This window comes from Podarcis gaigeae, assembly GCF_964106915.1.
Source record: "Podarcis gaigeae genome assembly, chromosome: 1".
Lineage (NCBI taxonomy): Eukaryota > Metazoa > Chordata > Lepidosauria > Squamata > Lacertidae > Podarcis > Podarcis gaigeae.
In genome coordinates this window covers 10,882,527-10,898,381 of record NC_139678.1, presented here as the reverse complement: position 1 = coordinate 10,898,381, position 15,855 = coordinate 10,882,527, and the positions used below count along the sequence as shown (strand labels likewise).

Genomic DNA, 15,855 nt, shown 5'->3' with positions numbered 1-15,855 from the left:
CCTTTGTCTTTTCTAACTATCTACCAGCAAGTTGAGGGAGGAGGGCGCACCCATTTGCCATCTGGCACAGAGGTCCGCTCCACTTCCTTGTGGAGAGGAGTTGCAGTGGACCACGTGGCCACCCACTCTCCCCCAGGGCCAGGGGACCAAGTCCCCCGTTGCCCTGGGGATCCCGGCCGCGTCATCACTCTGCCAGCCAATCCGCTGGCTGGTGGGTGTGTGGCCAGGACCATTTAAACCTCCCTCCCTCCTTTTTTTGCAGGTTTTCACTGGCCTTGCTATGGACCTTGGTTGGCCGTCGTTGAGGGGCCTGGTAGGAATTTTTCCACTTGGCAAAATTGGCACGGGCCATTTGGTTTTCACCTACCTCGTAGCAACTGTCACAACTTTGTAAGGTTTTGTGGTTATGCATTGTTTGACCTTATGATGGGGGAGGTGAGGTGGGGCCATCACCTGCCCCTCCAAGCTTAAGGATATTCTGTTAAAGGAATCCGGGAGTGTGGATCTTGTCCGAAGCCCGGGTCGGGGGCTAGGGCCATGACACGACCCCGACAGGAACACCTGGGGGAGTTTGAGTTGGTTCGCATCGACGGGGCTCCCCCTTCTGGTGGTTTACCCTTACCGGACTCCCTGCGCAATGGGCAGGAGTCAGATATAGTTGGGTCCATTCAATGCCTAAGCCAATACTGCTCACATTCTATAATCAATAAAGTTGTGGCCAAAATTTGCCCAATAACATTAATATCTGTTTCCTAGTGTGCTTTATTCATCAACGAGGGGTGGTCGCGGGCTCCAGACACACAGCTACTTCCTTTGTTACCCTGGCCATTCCAATACTTTGAACCCTTCCTTAGATTTTAACATTTGCTGGATGCAGGAATTAGAAGAGTCTGGACATACAGCCTACTCCCCCCCCAAAAAACCCCCTCATGACAATATATTAAGAGGTTGATCTTGCATGAGAAGCCCATTTTTCCAATTCTTTAAAATGGAAACATAAATCCTTTCTGCTCCAAGCCCATTAAATTTATTGAGTCCTTTAAAAAGGGGGGGGGGATTGATGGTATGGGCTGGACACAGGGTGGGGTTTAGTTATTCTAGCTTAAATAATTAATATGGAGGACAGAGGATCAACCACCAGAGGGCTACATAAAGTAAGGAAAGAGGAATAACTGTCAGATTTGGTTTCTCTCAGGTTCTCAGTTTTCCAGTCTACAGTTTTACTCATTTCCACATTAGTTTGAGATTTATTTATTTATTTATTAGGAGTCTACATATACATATAATGTATATGTATATTAAAATGTATATGTGTATTTTTACCTAAAATGTACAATTTTGCAAGCATTCCCTCCCCCAGAATATAATGCTCTCTCTCTCTCTCTTTTTGCATTGCTTTCACCATTAATTTTTGTGTGCACTTTCCCCTAATATTAGGTACACATTTCTTTTGTTGGAGAGCTGCATTGTAAAGAAATCTGAGAAGTATGAAGGATACCTGTGTTTTAGTTGGTTTGAGAAGTGCAAATGGTGCAGATTCACATCAATATGTGAACCAAACAAGTTCATTCCCCACTACTAATCAGGGGCTATTACAATTAATTACAAACTTAGTCACGTTAGTTTCGGCCATAGAAGATAGCAAGACAAATAAAGTAGGTTTTAGCAGAAGCTGAACTGCAGCAGAACCAAAACAGCGCTGATTGCGGAGAACACAGGATGGGATGCTGCCTCCTTACATCCTTAGCTGCCATCTTGGGGAGCAAGGTGAGTTCTAACAAGCTAAGAAGAGCCTGCTGGATCAGGCCAATCCAGTCCAGCATCCTGTTCTCACAGTGGCTGAGCAGATACCTGTGGGAAACCATTGGTAGCTCACCCCGCCTCCTCCACGATAGGCCTTCTCTCCCATAGGAGGTGGTGTCGTCACCCAAGTCTGTTCTGGCAAATAGGCATTGGTAATCCTTGATGCTACCCTGAATGAGACAGAGGAGGACAAAGTACAAAATATGAGGTCTGATCTGTTCAATCACAGACCACCATGATACGGGGGGGGGGGGAGGAGGAAAGTGCAAGTCCTCAAAAAACTGTGACCAGTACTCATTTTCTCCTTCCCATCTGCCTCTTTTGCTGAATGTATATTCCTTTGTTCCATTTTGTGTGTGGCTTATAATTTTTATGAGTTTATTTGTTTTCATTATTGTATGTCCTGCAAAGATCACCAGTGTTGAAGCAATGATTCTTCAACATCAACTTTGTTGGACTGGTCATCAGTGGCGTAGCATGGGTTGTCAGCACCCGGGGCAAGGCAAGTAATTTGCGCCCCCTAACCCCTAACCTGCCGCCGCTGCCAGCTTCTTCTTGCTGCTGCCTGGTCTGGTCTGGTGTGGTTCTCTCCCGCGCTCAGCGCTGCGCTGGGCGGCCGCTGCACTGTCCCTCCCCCAGATAGTCCCTCGCTCTCTCTCCGCACCGCACGCCTGGCACCCACCCCCTCCACAGTGGGCGGCGACCTGGCGGCTCGGATCGGATTCGCACAGCCAGCACTGCGGTGAGAGAGAGTGAGTGAGCCAGGTAGGGGCAGAGAGCTGCGAGTGCAAGCACGCCCCCCCAGATGTTGCGCCTGGTGCGGCCGGCCCCCCCTGCACCCCCCACGCTACGCCACTGCTGGTCATGTTGTGCGGATGCCTGATGATCGTCTTCCAAAGCAACTACAGTGGTACCTCGGGATGCGAACGGAATCCTCGGAGCCCCATTGGCATCCTGAACGGAACGCAAGACGCGACAGCACATCTGCACATGCGCAAGTTGCGTTTTGCCGCTTCCTTGCATGCGCGTGATGTCATTTTGTTTGTTTTTTTAATAATTTTTTATTATTCAAAGTTATAACAAAACATATTATCCAGAAACATATCCTTATCCCCCCCCATTTTTCCTCCCCACCCCACAGAACCCCCACCCCACCCCCCAACTTCCCTCAGTTCCAGTCTTCGGTTTCTCCAATAATGCTATTTTCTGCATGTTACAAAGTTGTATAGATCCTCAAACTGTTTAGCTGATTATTATCAGTAAAAAAATTGTGAATGTTTATTCAAAACCTGCCAAGGAGTCCAGTTCGCTTTGCTGCATCTTCAGATACTTTGTGAAAGGTTCCCATTCATCCTTAAAGTCACAGTTATCCTTGTCCCGTAGCTTATATGTCAATTTTGCCAGTTCTGCATAGTCCATCAATTTTTCTTGCCATGATTCTTTAGTTGGGGTTTCTTCAGTCTTCCATCCTTCTGCTACCAGAACTCTCGCGGCCGTTGTTACATACATGAAAATGTTTTTCAACTTTTTTGGCAGATCTTTCTCTACAATCCCCAACAAAAATGTCTCGGGTTTTTAAACAAATGTTAAATGGAACATTTTCTTCAATTCATTGTATATCATTTCCCAATTTTTTTTAATTACCTTACAATCCCACCACATATGATAAAATGTTCCCTCCTTTTCCTTACACTTCCAACATATATTTGAACTAGTTTTATACATTTTCCCTAACTGCACTGGTGTTGTGTACCATCTGTACATCATCTTCATGTAATTCTCCTTCAATAGGGAACAATCTGTAAATTTTAAGTCAGAGTGATGTCATTTTGACCGTCTGTGCATGTGCGAGCAGCGAAACCCGGAGGCGCAACCCGAAAGTGCTCAACATGAAGTGTATTTATCCCGAGGTATGACTGTATTCTATTCCGAACTTAAAAATGGAAAGCATAATGCTGGTGGTCAACAAAAGAGGTTTAAAGACTCTCTCAAGGCAAATCTTTAAAAAATGTAATATAAACACCAACAATTGGGAAACAATTGCCTGTGAGTGCTCCAATTGGAGAACAGTCTTTACCAAAGGTGTCAAGGGTTTTGAAGACACACGAACTCAGGACGCAAGGGAAAAACACATTAAGAGGAAGGCGCGCTTGGCAAATCCACACCGTGATCAACTCCTGCCCGGAAACCAATGTCCCCACTGTGGAAGGACGTGTGGATCCAGAACTGGCCTCCACAGTCACTTACGGACTCACTGTTAAAACCGTGTTTATGTAAGACATAGAAGAAGAAGACCGCACCCTGTTGTTGTAACCTCCCCCTGGACCCTCATGACGAAGGATGGGGCAAGAAATATTATTCAACAAATAAAAAAATCATTTTGAAATATTGGTGGGATGGTTGCTCTGAAGGAGATTCTGCCGAATCCCTTTGACAGAGTGACAGGTGAAAAACCCCTCAGGAGGAATCTAGAGCAATATAGAGGAAGAGTTTTCTTATATAAAGAGGCTTTAATTGTGAGAATATAACTGCTTCTTACCAGAACCTTACAAGATGGGGAATGTCTCTCATCTCCCCCTCACCAGCAAATTGTTTCTCATCTATAAGCGGTCCTTGCAATATCAGCATCGTGGGGATCAGTTGGTTATAAGCTACAAGCAGCTCCCATCTTAAAAAAAACCTGCATGATTTAGAAAAGGATTTATAATTATTTTTTTTGGAAGGAACAATGTGGTGCTAGACTTGCATTATCACCCTTGAAAAGCCACTCATTATACAGATTTGGTTGTACTCGGTGACAGTACATATGGCTTTCCTTTCAAATGCTCCACCATCCCCATATTTGCAAAGTAGCAACATGGCATTAAATTTATATAGTTTTAAGTAATTCCACCCTCCTGTCTTGGAGCCTTTGGTTTAATATTGATTTTGGAAAGAGCAGTGATTCATTCTGTTTTAATTGATCTCACCCCCTGTAGATGTCTGCTGCTGGTTAATGCCTTTCACTGGGAAAGTAGAGCAAGATGAAATATATTGCCGGTAACTGGTATTCTCCAGATATACTGCATTGTAGAGCTACCAGATTCTGATGTGGGGAAACTTTAAACCCTTCCAGGCTCAGGAGTTTCCCCATATCTGGTAGCTCTACAATACTAGTGGGTTCTGGTGCAATCTTGCATGACCTTGCCAAAATCTTGTGAGATCTCTGCAAGATCTGGCAAGATTTTGTCGGAAGGTGGCACTAATGTCAGCACTGCTTCTCTGCCACTGGCAGAGGTGGCAGGATACCAACAGGGGCACCACCTTGGGGTCTTCCGCTGCTTGAGGCAGCTGCTTCATGTCGCCTGATGGGAGGGCCGGTCCTGCCTGAGACTACAGGTGGGTGATTCTGTCAATTTTAGATTCTCTTATCTTCTCATTTTTCCAGTATCCAGTTTAGTTGATTTGCACATCAGCAGTCTGATTTTTTTGTAAGTCCTTCTGAAAATTCATCAGGGTTTTAGTGCAAAATTCTACTTATATATCTAATTCTGTATGGAATTTTGCCTAATAGTCACATAATTTTGCAAAGCAATGGCTCCTTAACATAATGTATTTTTGCGTGTTATTTTCCTGAAATACAGTGGTACCTTGGGTTAATTCGTTCCGGAGGTGCGTTCTTAACATGAAACTGTACTTAACCTGAAGCACCACTTTAGCTAATGAGGCCTCCTGCTGCCGCTGCGCCACCAGAGCACGATTTCTGTTCTCATCCTGAAGCAAAGTTCTTAACCTGAAGCACTATTTCTGGGTTAGCAGAGTCTGTAACCTGAAGCGTATGTAACCTGAAGCGTATGTAACCCGAGGTACCATTGTATGTACATTACCCTGCACTGGAGAGATGCGTGAATTTCAAAGAGTGGCTGTGTTTGGGTGCATGTATTTTATCTGGAAAGCACAAATTATGTAGCTTCACCTTTAATGTGAAATGGATCAGATTTCTCCCCTATGCCTATCCGGAAAACAAGTATCTGTCAGATTTCCTCTTCCCCAATCAAATGACCTGTGATTGTGGGGCAGTAGATGTATGGGATTGTTGCAGGGCCTTCTCTGTAGTGGTGCCCTGGCTGTGGAAGGGCTCCTCTGGAAGGCCTGTTTATTGATCATTCGGCCTGGTTTGCTTGCACAGAGCTTATGGGGAGTTTATATTAGGTCTCTTCCTTAGTGAGGCTACTGCTCATTGTCAAAGCACCTCACTGCAGTTTTGTGAATAAAAAATGACATATTATAATAAACAAATATGCAAAAACCTATTAAAAAACCCAGCAGCCTAAACAACAGTAATGCCAGACCTTTGGGCACAGATGAAAATATGGACATCCTTGTGTACTTCTAACCTTAACTGCCCCCATGCATTCTCCAAATAAAGTGTGCCTTCCTTTTGCACATTGCTGATGGCATTTCTCTGCTGGCTCTGCATGAAATGGACTAGAACAGTCACACACACACACACACACACCATGCTCTTCGAAGAAACATAAGACTGTCCAATCTGTAGGGATGAATCTGTCAATCTAGGTCTACTCTTCCAATCATAAGTCCTGTTCTCCACATTTCCACCTCAATCTGCCTTTTAAAAATAATCTTCATGACTTTTAGTGTGACATTCTTCTGATATATAATTTTTAAACGCAATTTTGCCCAAGAGGTGCATTTTTGCAAGCACTTTGCCCCAAGGTAATTCACTTTTGTAGGATACTGTCCACCAACACGTGCATTTTTATGTGTGTTTCCCCCTAGCAAACACATTTTTGTCTACATTACCATGGCTGGAGATACTGCACTGCAAAATTCAGAGAGGTGCAAATTTCAAAAGAGAGACGTCGTTCAGACCGCACATTGTTCCAGGACGTGCGAATTAAATAAGGCCGCCTTCAAATGTGATCTGAACTGCGTTTCTTTCCCATCCTTACCATCCAGTCTCATAGTGAGGATCTGGTTGCAATGAATATCTAGAATGGCCTCTGCCACTCAAGCACACCCAGCGACATTTATCACATTCAGGGGCAGTTATGGGTGAGGGTGAAAGTTCGGAAGCAGCCCGCTGGTGTTATGTTCATGCATTCATGTGCAATCCCGTGCATGCCTGCTCAGAAGTAAGTCCCACTGGGTTTAAGGAGACTTGAGGTAAACGGATCCCTAACCATTAGGTCCAGTCGTGACCGACTCTGGGGTTGCGGAGCTCATCTCACTTTATTGGCCAAGAGAGCCGGCGTACAGCTTCCGGGTCATGTGGCCAGCAAGACTAAGCCGCTTCTGGCGAACCAGAGCAGCACACGGAAACGCCGTTTATCTTCCCGCGGGAGCGGTTCCTATTTATCTACTTGCACTTTGATGTGCTTTTGAACTGCTAGGTTGGCAGGAGCAGGGACCGAGCGACGGGAGCTCACCCCATCACGGGGATTCGAACCGCTGACCTTCTGATCAGCAAGTCCTAGTCTTTGTGGTTTAACCCACAGCGCCACCCATGTCTTACTCCAAGGTTAATGCAGCCTGCGTGCGGAATGAAGATGCAACTGGCTCTCCTTTTACCAGATTTAACCAAATGTAAGACTTCTATTGCATTCTGTCAGGGCACAGTCGCAAACTTACTAAATAAATAAATAAATTGCCTCCCCAACTCTCCCTCTCCTGAGGAATAGAAGGGAGAGAGTTTTTACCAGCAGCACACCCTTAAAAATAAATAAATAAAATACACAGGGACCTGTCCCTGGTTAAGGACACTTGGAAAGCGTGATTCAAATGTTTCCTTTGGTAATTAGGTCTGTGTTGTCAGATAATAGATTATCCTCGCGGTGTCTACAAGGATAGACTAGCTTGGAACGAGCACAGACAAGGCTGGGCACTAGAGCAGGCAATGACTAAGAAGCTTCTGAAATTTGTCATGTCAGGGAAGGAGGAGGGGAACTTCAACTAAGCTGTTGCTTTTGCTGGGGAAAGAAAACACCGGGCGTCTGCATGTGTGCGTGTGTGCGCGCTCACTAGCTGACAAGATACCGCTCCGTAGCAGCTGGTATTTGAGCTCACGGAGGCTCAGCGGTGTGCTGCCGGAGCCGGTCTTGGATACAGCTGTTGCTCTGGTGAGGCAAAAGGAAGCAAAAAAAGGAAACTCAGAAATGCCGGCTCGGGTTTAATGCGTTCCCAGTAATTGCAGAGTCAAGAACGATCCATTCAAAAGCACTCAGGTAGGTGCTTGTATTGAGCTGTGTGAATTTTAATACATATAGAGAGAGATTGTGTATGAGTGAATGAGAGAGAGAGAGAGAGAGAGAGAGAGAGAGAGAGAGAGAATATAAATGATTGCTAGGTAATGGATCATGGAAAGGGGTATGGGAGAGCAATAAATGATGCTATTGTTGATTTGATTGATAATAAGAGGACAGTTAGATTTAGAAAGCTCAAAATGGCCTTTCTCAGGACCATTTCAGAATTATCCCTTTCAGATTTTTTATCTCCTAAAGTTGTCTAGAAAAAATGGCAAAAGTTTGTTACTTAAGTCATTTGTGGTTTGCTTCCATGTGTGTGTGTGTGTGTGTCTGTTTAAATTACATTTGAAGACGAAAAACTGAGGATGGCACAAGTGTTCAAAAACTCACTTGAATACTTTAACCAAAATGATGAGGAAACTGGATATGAATGACTTAGAAGCCAAATAATTTATTTTTTCATATGCTTGGAGCTTCCTGTTTCACTGGAATTTATTTGGGCAAAAAGAACTCAAATCCATTATAAAGATGGGGAGCAGTGGTTTTTGGCTTGAGCCCAGTCTGAGCGTGGGGGAAATTAAATATGTAATCCTATATACAAATAACTCAGGAGTACTCCTCATTGAGTTCAATGGAAATTACTTCTGAGTCAGAAGGCATAGGATCACCATTGGGATGAGTTTTTTCAGCCTTTGCGTCTATGCTTCACACTTTTTAAAAGGAATGTTATGAAAGGGGTTAATGCAATGGCATTCCCAATTAATTAATTTCATCAATTCCTCATCCATTCTACTAATGCCTCATTAATTCCTAATTCCACCGTATGGAAGTAGAAGTAGACTGTAAACCGGTCTCTTAACTGCTGGGTAGAAAAATACCTTCCAGATCTGAGGGAAAATCACACACTGGGCACAATTTGCTCACTGTAAAATGCCTCCAAGTCCCATTGTTGTCAGTAGGAAACTTAAGCTGTTGCTTAACTCACTTCCATTGAAACCAATGGGACTCCAAATCGTTTAGCTCTGGCTGGATCTTGCCCAGTGTGTATGCTTCCTAAAACAGAGAGGCACAGACTTGAGGGTCACATCCTTGAAGCCCTCACATCCCTGTTAAGAAAGTTGAAGGGGGGGGGGCTTGTTGTGGCTACTCTGTACATGCTCAGAACAAGCCTCCTTTTAACTGTATCACATGGTTCCTCTGAGCGTCCTCCTTGCACTGGAAACCTGTCTCCAAGGCATAGTCTTATATGCATCCAATACACATCTTCTGTGGCTATTTCTTGGAGTTGTAGCCCACTCTGTGCCACAGGTGACGATTCCCTCTTACACCACGCCAGGGGCTTTGTGCAATTGCCAGCGATGCCTTGAAAGGTTGTGTCTTTGCAGCCTGAAGTGGGGCACTGGAAGGTGAGGGTTCGAATCCTGCCCTCTTAAGGCTTGGCTTCATTACCAAGTTTTTCATAGCCTTTCCATGAGGGGGGGAGGGTCACAGCTCAGAGGTAAAGCCCATGCGCTGTCTGCTGCAGATCTCTGGTTGAATCCCACACATCTCTACCCAAGTCCCTGGGTAGCCATATCCAACCAAAGGTTGCAGAAATATACCGAGTTAGCACAACCAATGGTTTGGCGCAGACAAAGGTGGCTTCATGTGCACTGCAACCTTGAACCTCACAATTTCCCGCTTGTTTAAAGCAGGTAGAGGGATTTATTCAGGTAAAGCCCCCCCTCCCCCACAAAATGCACACCATCTGTACTCATTTGTTCCTCCCTGACAAAGGCTACTCAGACGATTTCTCAGTCCACTTCTTTGGAGAAGCCCAGTGTGGCAAAAGGTCGAGATGCAATTTCTATGAGACGCAGAGCATTTCTATGCGACACAGAGATATAGAGATTGCAGGATTAAACCTCAAGGTTAGTGTTTTGGGCTGTCTGATCACATCAGTTCAAAGGGTCCGTGGTTCCGGATCCATGCAGCGCAGCCTATGTTTATTATATAATTTTGCAGCCGTCTCTTTTATTTTTAATACTCCGCTGAATCAGAATGTGTGTGTGCTCACATTTTTGGAATGCCAATGATAAAAATGGCAAAGAGTTGGGCAGAGATCCAGTCCCTGGAAAAAAAAGAAGAAGTTTGGATGAGCCTGAGAAATTGTGTCTCCTTGGAATATGCAGAAATGCAGGGATCCTATTCTGGTTTGCAAGACAACCTGAGCAATGATATGCAGCCACCTAATGGCAAACCAGCTTGTTGGGACCCCTTCCTGCTTGCAGCCGTCTCGATCCGAGGAGAACAAAGCAAAAACCAGACAAGCTAGCAGCGCAGGGAGAGCAGAAACCTAGGTGGGCTTTCACAGCATGTATCTATGCATTATTTGTTTATTTATTCAAAACATTTCCATGCCGCCCCGAAAGTCAAAATTCCTGGGGCGTTTTGCCATGACAATACAAATAGCAAGATAAAAACAAGGAAAGGCAAGTGCCAAAATAACGAGGAAGAGCCGTAGCTAAGTGGGAAACACCTGCTTTGGAGGCAAACGGCTCCTGGTTCTATCCCATCTCCACTTACAGCTGCCTGAGTCATTGGAGAGCTGCTGCCTGTCCGTGTTGACAGTACTGAGTTGGATGGACCAATGGTGTGGTTCAGTACGAGGCTGCTTCCTGTGATCTTAATAAATCACCTCAGGTGGGAAATGGCTTAAAAAGGTTTTTTTAAAATAATATTTTGAAAATGAATTTATCTCCAGTGCCTTTTGGAAGGATCAGATTTCAGACACCACAGGGTCTTCTTTTATCCCAAGAAGACAGTATAATTATTTTATCCTCCAGAGGCTGCTATTTTATCCACATGTATCTTTAATGTTTTTAAATGTACCAAATTTTCTTAATGTTCTGTTGAAAGCCACCCAGAGTGGCTAGGGAAACCCAGCCAAATGGGCGGGGTAGAAATAATAATAATAATAATAATAATAATAATAATAATAATAATAATAATAATAATAATAATAATACCTGGGAGGGAGTTAAGCTCCGTGACAGACATGGACTTACTCCTGAGTAGGCACACAAACACAAATGCACAGTTAAGGATTGCAATTAATAAGTTTTCGAGACCTCGTGTCAATATTTTGCTCTTTCTTTTTTCAGAAAAGGAAAGAGATGCTAGACTTGGCTCTAGATGCAGTAGACTATGGACTGGCACATGCTAAAACCCGCCAGCCTCTTCAAAGTAGATTACAAGGACTCTTACCTCTCATTAGTTCTTGGCCATCAGTTAAACACACAAACGCACACACCACCAGCAACAAAAACAAATAAACAAACCCTGCTATACATTTTGAACTTATTTGAATTTCAAATTAACGCTTGAAACAGGAATTGAGGGGATGCTCATCAAATTTGCAGATCGCACCAAATTGGGAGGGGTAGCTAATGCTGCAAAAGACAGAATCAGAATTCAGTATGACCTTAACAGATTGGAAAACTGGGCGCAAGCTAACAAAATGAATTTCAATAGGGACAAATACCAGGTTCTGCACTTAGGCAGGAAGAACCAGATGCACAAATATAGGGTGGGGGGGCACCTGGTTTTCTAGCAGTACATGTGAAAAGGATCTAGGGGGCTTGGAGAACCATAAGCTTAAAATGAGTCAACCGTGTGATGCAGCAGCAAAAGAAGCTAACGCTGTTCCAGGCTGCATTAACAGAAGTGTAGTGTCTGATCAAGAGAGGTAATAGTACTGCTTTATTCTGCCTTGGTCAGAACACACCTGAAATACTGTGTCTAGTTCTGGGTGCTTCAGTTTAAGAAGGATATGTTGACAAGCTGGAACGTGTGCAGAGGAGGGCAACCAAAATGATCAAGGGTCTGGAAACCAAGCCTGATGAGGAACGGTTGTGGGAATTGGGTATGATAACCCTGGATAAGAGGAGACTGAGAGGAGATATCTAAATGGCTGTCGCACAGAAGGTGAAGCAAGCTTGTACCTCAATTAGTGCATTTAAGTTACAAGAAAAGAGATTCCGACTAAACATCAGGAAGAACGTTCTGGCAGTCAGAGCTGTTCGGTAGTGGAAGAGAGTCCCACAGGAGGCGATGGGCTCTCCTTCCTTGGAGGGTTTTAAGCAGAGATTGGATAGCCATCTGCCATGGATGCCTTAGCTGAGATTCCTGCATTGCAGGGGGTTGGACTAGATGACCCCTGGGGTCTCTTCCAGCTCTAAGATTCTATGAAGGCAAAATTATGCACGATGCTTCAAAGATTTGTGTCCCATCAATGCTGGAATGGAGTGGGGTGGGTGTTTGAGGCAGCGTTGGGTTTGAATGAAGCTCCATATCCCTGCTCAGTCACAAATCTCCCACTATGGCCGTGGGCAAGTCTGAACTTAGAATCATAGAATCATAGAGTTGGAAGTGACCACAAGGGCCATTGAGTCCAACCCCCTGCCAAGCAGGAAACGCCATCAGAGCACTCCTGATATATGGTTGTCAAGCCTCTGCTTAAAGACCTCCAAAGAAGGAGACTCCACCACACTCCTTGGCAGCAAATTCCACTGTCGAACAGCTCTTACTGTCAGGAAGTTCTTCCTAATGTTTAGGTGGAATCTTCTTTCGTGTAGAGCTCTTGCCAGGGTTCTGCTTTGCTGCTTTAAGCCAAGCAGGGAGCTATTGCGTTGCTGGCGGCGTGCAGTGAATTTTTTCCGCAGGGGAATAGTTAAGGCCAGAGGTGCCAGCATGCAAGGGCAATTGGAGGGGGGAGTGATGTTGTGTGCGTGACATCACACATGTGAGCCTATGGCAGAAGCTTCCTGAGCTTTGGGATGGATGCACCAGGCCTCTGACAGGATGCTGCGTCATACAGTCACGGAGTGAATGGGATCTCATGAGATTTCTGAACCTGGCAGGATTTGCATTTACAGTGGTACCTCGGGTTACATACGCTTCAGGTTACAGAGTCCGCTAACCCAGAAATAGTACCTCAGGTTAAGAACTTTGCTTCAGGATGAGAACAGATATTGCAAGTTGGCAGCGGGAGGCCCCATTAGCTAAAGTGGTACCTCAGGTTAAGAACAGTTTCAGGTTAAGAACGGACCTCCAGAATGAATTAAGTTCTTAACCTGAGGTACCACTGTATCTCTTTTGGACAGAAATGCCAAGTCTTCTTTTCCTTTGCCAGGTTTTCCCCCCATTTGGGTTTCTGTCAAGATTTTGAACACTTGGCCATCTATTTTCGATAAATTTTGTTTTCTTATTAAAAGAACTTAGTGCTCAGCACCCAGGATGTAAACAGCATTCTAGACCAGGGTTTTCCCAAACAATAATTTTAAAAATGCAATATTACAAGCAGTTACAAACAGGCTTCCCGGTTGTGGCTCTGTTCCTGTTTGCATGGCAGCACAGAGTTCACTATTGGAGGGAGTGATATCAGGGGACAGCTGCCCCACAGAGCTCTCCAAAGTATTGATTCTTACTGCGTTCCTGAAAGTGACTCTCTGTTCTCAGAGAGCCTAATCCCAAAGCTTTCTGCTGTTCACTCCTGACTCTCTCCCCTCCAGATCTAGGGGTTTTAGTGAACCATAAGCTTAACATGAGTCAACTGTGTGATGCGGCAGCAAAAGAAGCTAACACTGTTCCAGGCTGCATCAACAGAAGTGTAGTGTCTGATCAAGGGAGGTAATAGTACTGCTCTGTTCTGCCTTGGTCAGAACACACCTGAAATACTGTGTCTAGTTCTGGGTGCCACAATTTAGGAAGGATGTTGACAAGCTGGAACGTGGGCAGAGGAGGGCAACCAAAATGATCAAGGGTCTATAATTGGAAGTAAAGATAAGAAGTTTGTAATGAAAGAGGATATTGATATTACAAATATGAAATTGGGAACTGCTAAATATGTGTTATGATGAAATTCAGATTGGAAGGTGTCGAGGAAGTCTTCTAGCAATGTAAATATACCAGGGAATAATAATAAGAAAAAAATCTTTTATCTTTTGCGTTTTTATTGTTGTTAAGTTTTTATGTTGTGTTAAATGTAATTTTCCCCCTGTGTTTATGTTTGTGTATTATAAGAGAAAACCAATAATATATATATATTTTTTTGGGGGGGAATGATCAAGGGTCTGGAAACCAAGCCTGATGAGGGATGGTTGAGGGAATTGGGTATGTTTAGCCTGGAAAAGAGGAGACTGAGAGGAGATATGGTAGCCATTTTCAAATATCTTAAGGGCTGTCACATGGAAGATGGAGCAAGTTTGTTTTCTCCTGCTCTGGCAGGTAAGATCCGAACTAGTCAGTTTAAGTCACAAGAAAGGAGATTCTGGCTACACATCCGGAAGACTTTTCTGCTGGTAAGAGCTGTTCGGCAGTGGAACAGATTCCCAAGGGAGGTGGTGGACTCTCCTTCCTTGGAGGTTTTCAAGCAGAGGTTGGATGGCCATCTGTCATGGATACTTTAAGCTGAGATTCCTGCATTGCAGGGGGTTGGACTAGATGACCCTCAGGGTCCCTTCCAACTCTACAATTCTACGATTCCTTTTAATAATAATAATAATAATAATAATAATAATAATAATAATTTATTTGTACCCCATCCATCTGGCCACTCTGTGCGGCTTCCAACAAAGACAAAAAAAAAACCCAAAAACTAAAATGTCACACATTAAAAACTTCTCTGAACAGGGCTGCCTTCAGATGTCTTCTGAATGTCAGGTAGTTGTTTATCTCTTTGACATCTGATGGGAGGGTGTTCCACAGGACGGATGCCACTACCGAGAAGGCCCTCTGCCTGGTTCCCTGTAACTTGGCGTCTCGCTATGAGGGAACCACCAGAAGGCCCTCGGCGCTGGACCTCAGCGTCTGGGCAGAACGATGGGGATGGAGACGCTCCTTCAGGTATACTGGACCGAGGCCGTTTAGGGCTTTAAAGGTCAACACCAGCACTTTGAATTGTGCTCATAAATAGGCAGGTTTTCTGAGGAAACACTAGAGCTTCAAAATCAACTTCAATTGCACCACCTGACCCTGCTGGCATGCCATTGAATCCTACCTGTACATAGTGGCAGTCTGGACTTCACCTAGTGGCAAGAAGAAAGACCAAATATAAAAATAGCAGGCACTCTGGCCCCATGTGCACATAATGGTAGAAGCCAGACTTTCTAGCTTATTGCGATATATTGTGAAAGACAGGTGTGCTGGTATGTGCTGCCTGATCATTCTCTCGTTGTTCCTTCCCCAGAGGAAGTGGAATAAACAAACCAGAAAACCATGGTTTCCTGTTATGGCTGAAACAGGCCATGGCTTGTTGCTCTCTATTGCTAGCCAACCTTAAGCCATAGTTGTTGTTGGCTAGGGAATGTGAAGTCACTTAGACTTCAAAAGAAAAGGCACACCTGGTGTTTTTTAAATTGAACCCCATGTAATACATAGTCCTTCAGATGTTGTTGGACTTCAACTCCTATCAACTCCCTACCAGTATGGCCAATGGTCAAGGAGGATGAGAGTTATAGTCCAACAACATCTGGAGGGCCACGAATTCCAAATCCCTTTATTAAACGAGGAATACACAAGAACTTGGGATGCGGGTGGCGCTGTGGGTTAAACCACATAGCCTAGGACTTGCCGATCAGAAGGTCAGCGGTTCAAATCCCCGTGACGGGGTGAGCTCCCGTTGCTCGGTCCCTGCTCCTGCCAACCTAGCAGTTCGAAAACACGTCAAAGTGCAAGTAGATAAATAGGTACCGCTCCAGTGGGAAGGTAAACAGTGTTTCCATGTGCTGCTCTGGTTCGCCAGAAGCGGCTTAGTCATGCTGGCCAC

General features: G+C 44.6%; 1 protein-coding gene across 1 annotated transcript in view; it reads left to right on the top strand.

Annotated features, from left to right (window-relative positions):
• The first annotated feature begins 7,693 nt into the window (after positions 1–7,693).
• The window catches only part of ESR2 (estrogen receptor 2), a 67,739-nt gene continuing 59,577 nt past the window's right edge, over positions 7,694–15,855 (top strand). Inside the window, exon 1 of the mRNA XM_083734953.1 lies at positions 7,694–8,027. The gene's annotated coding sequence lies outside the window, so the exon portion shown is untranslated. The remainder of the gene's footprint in view (positions 8,028–15,855) is intronic.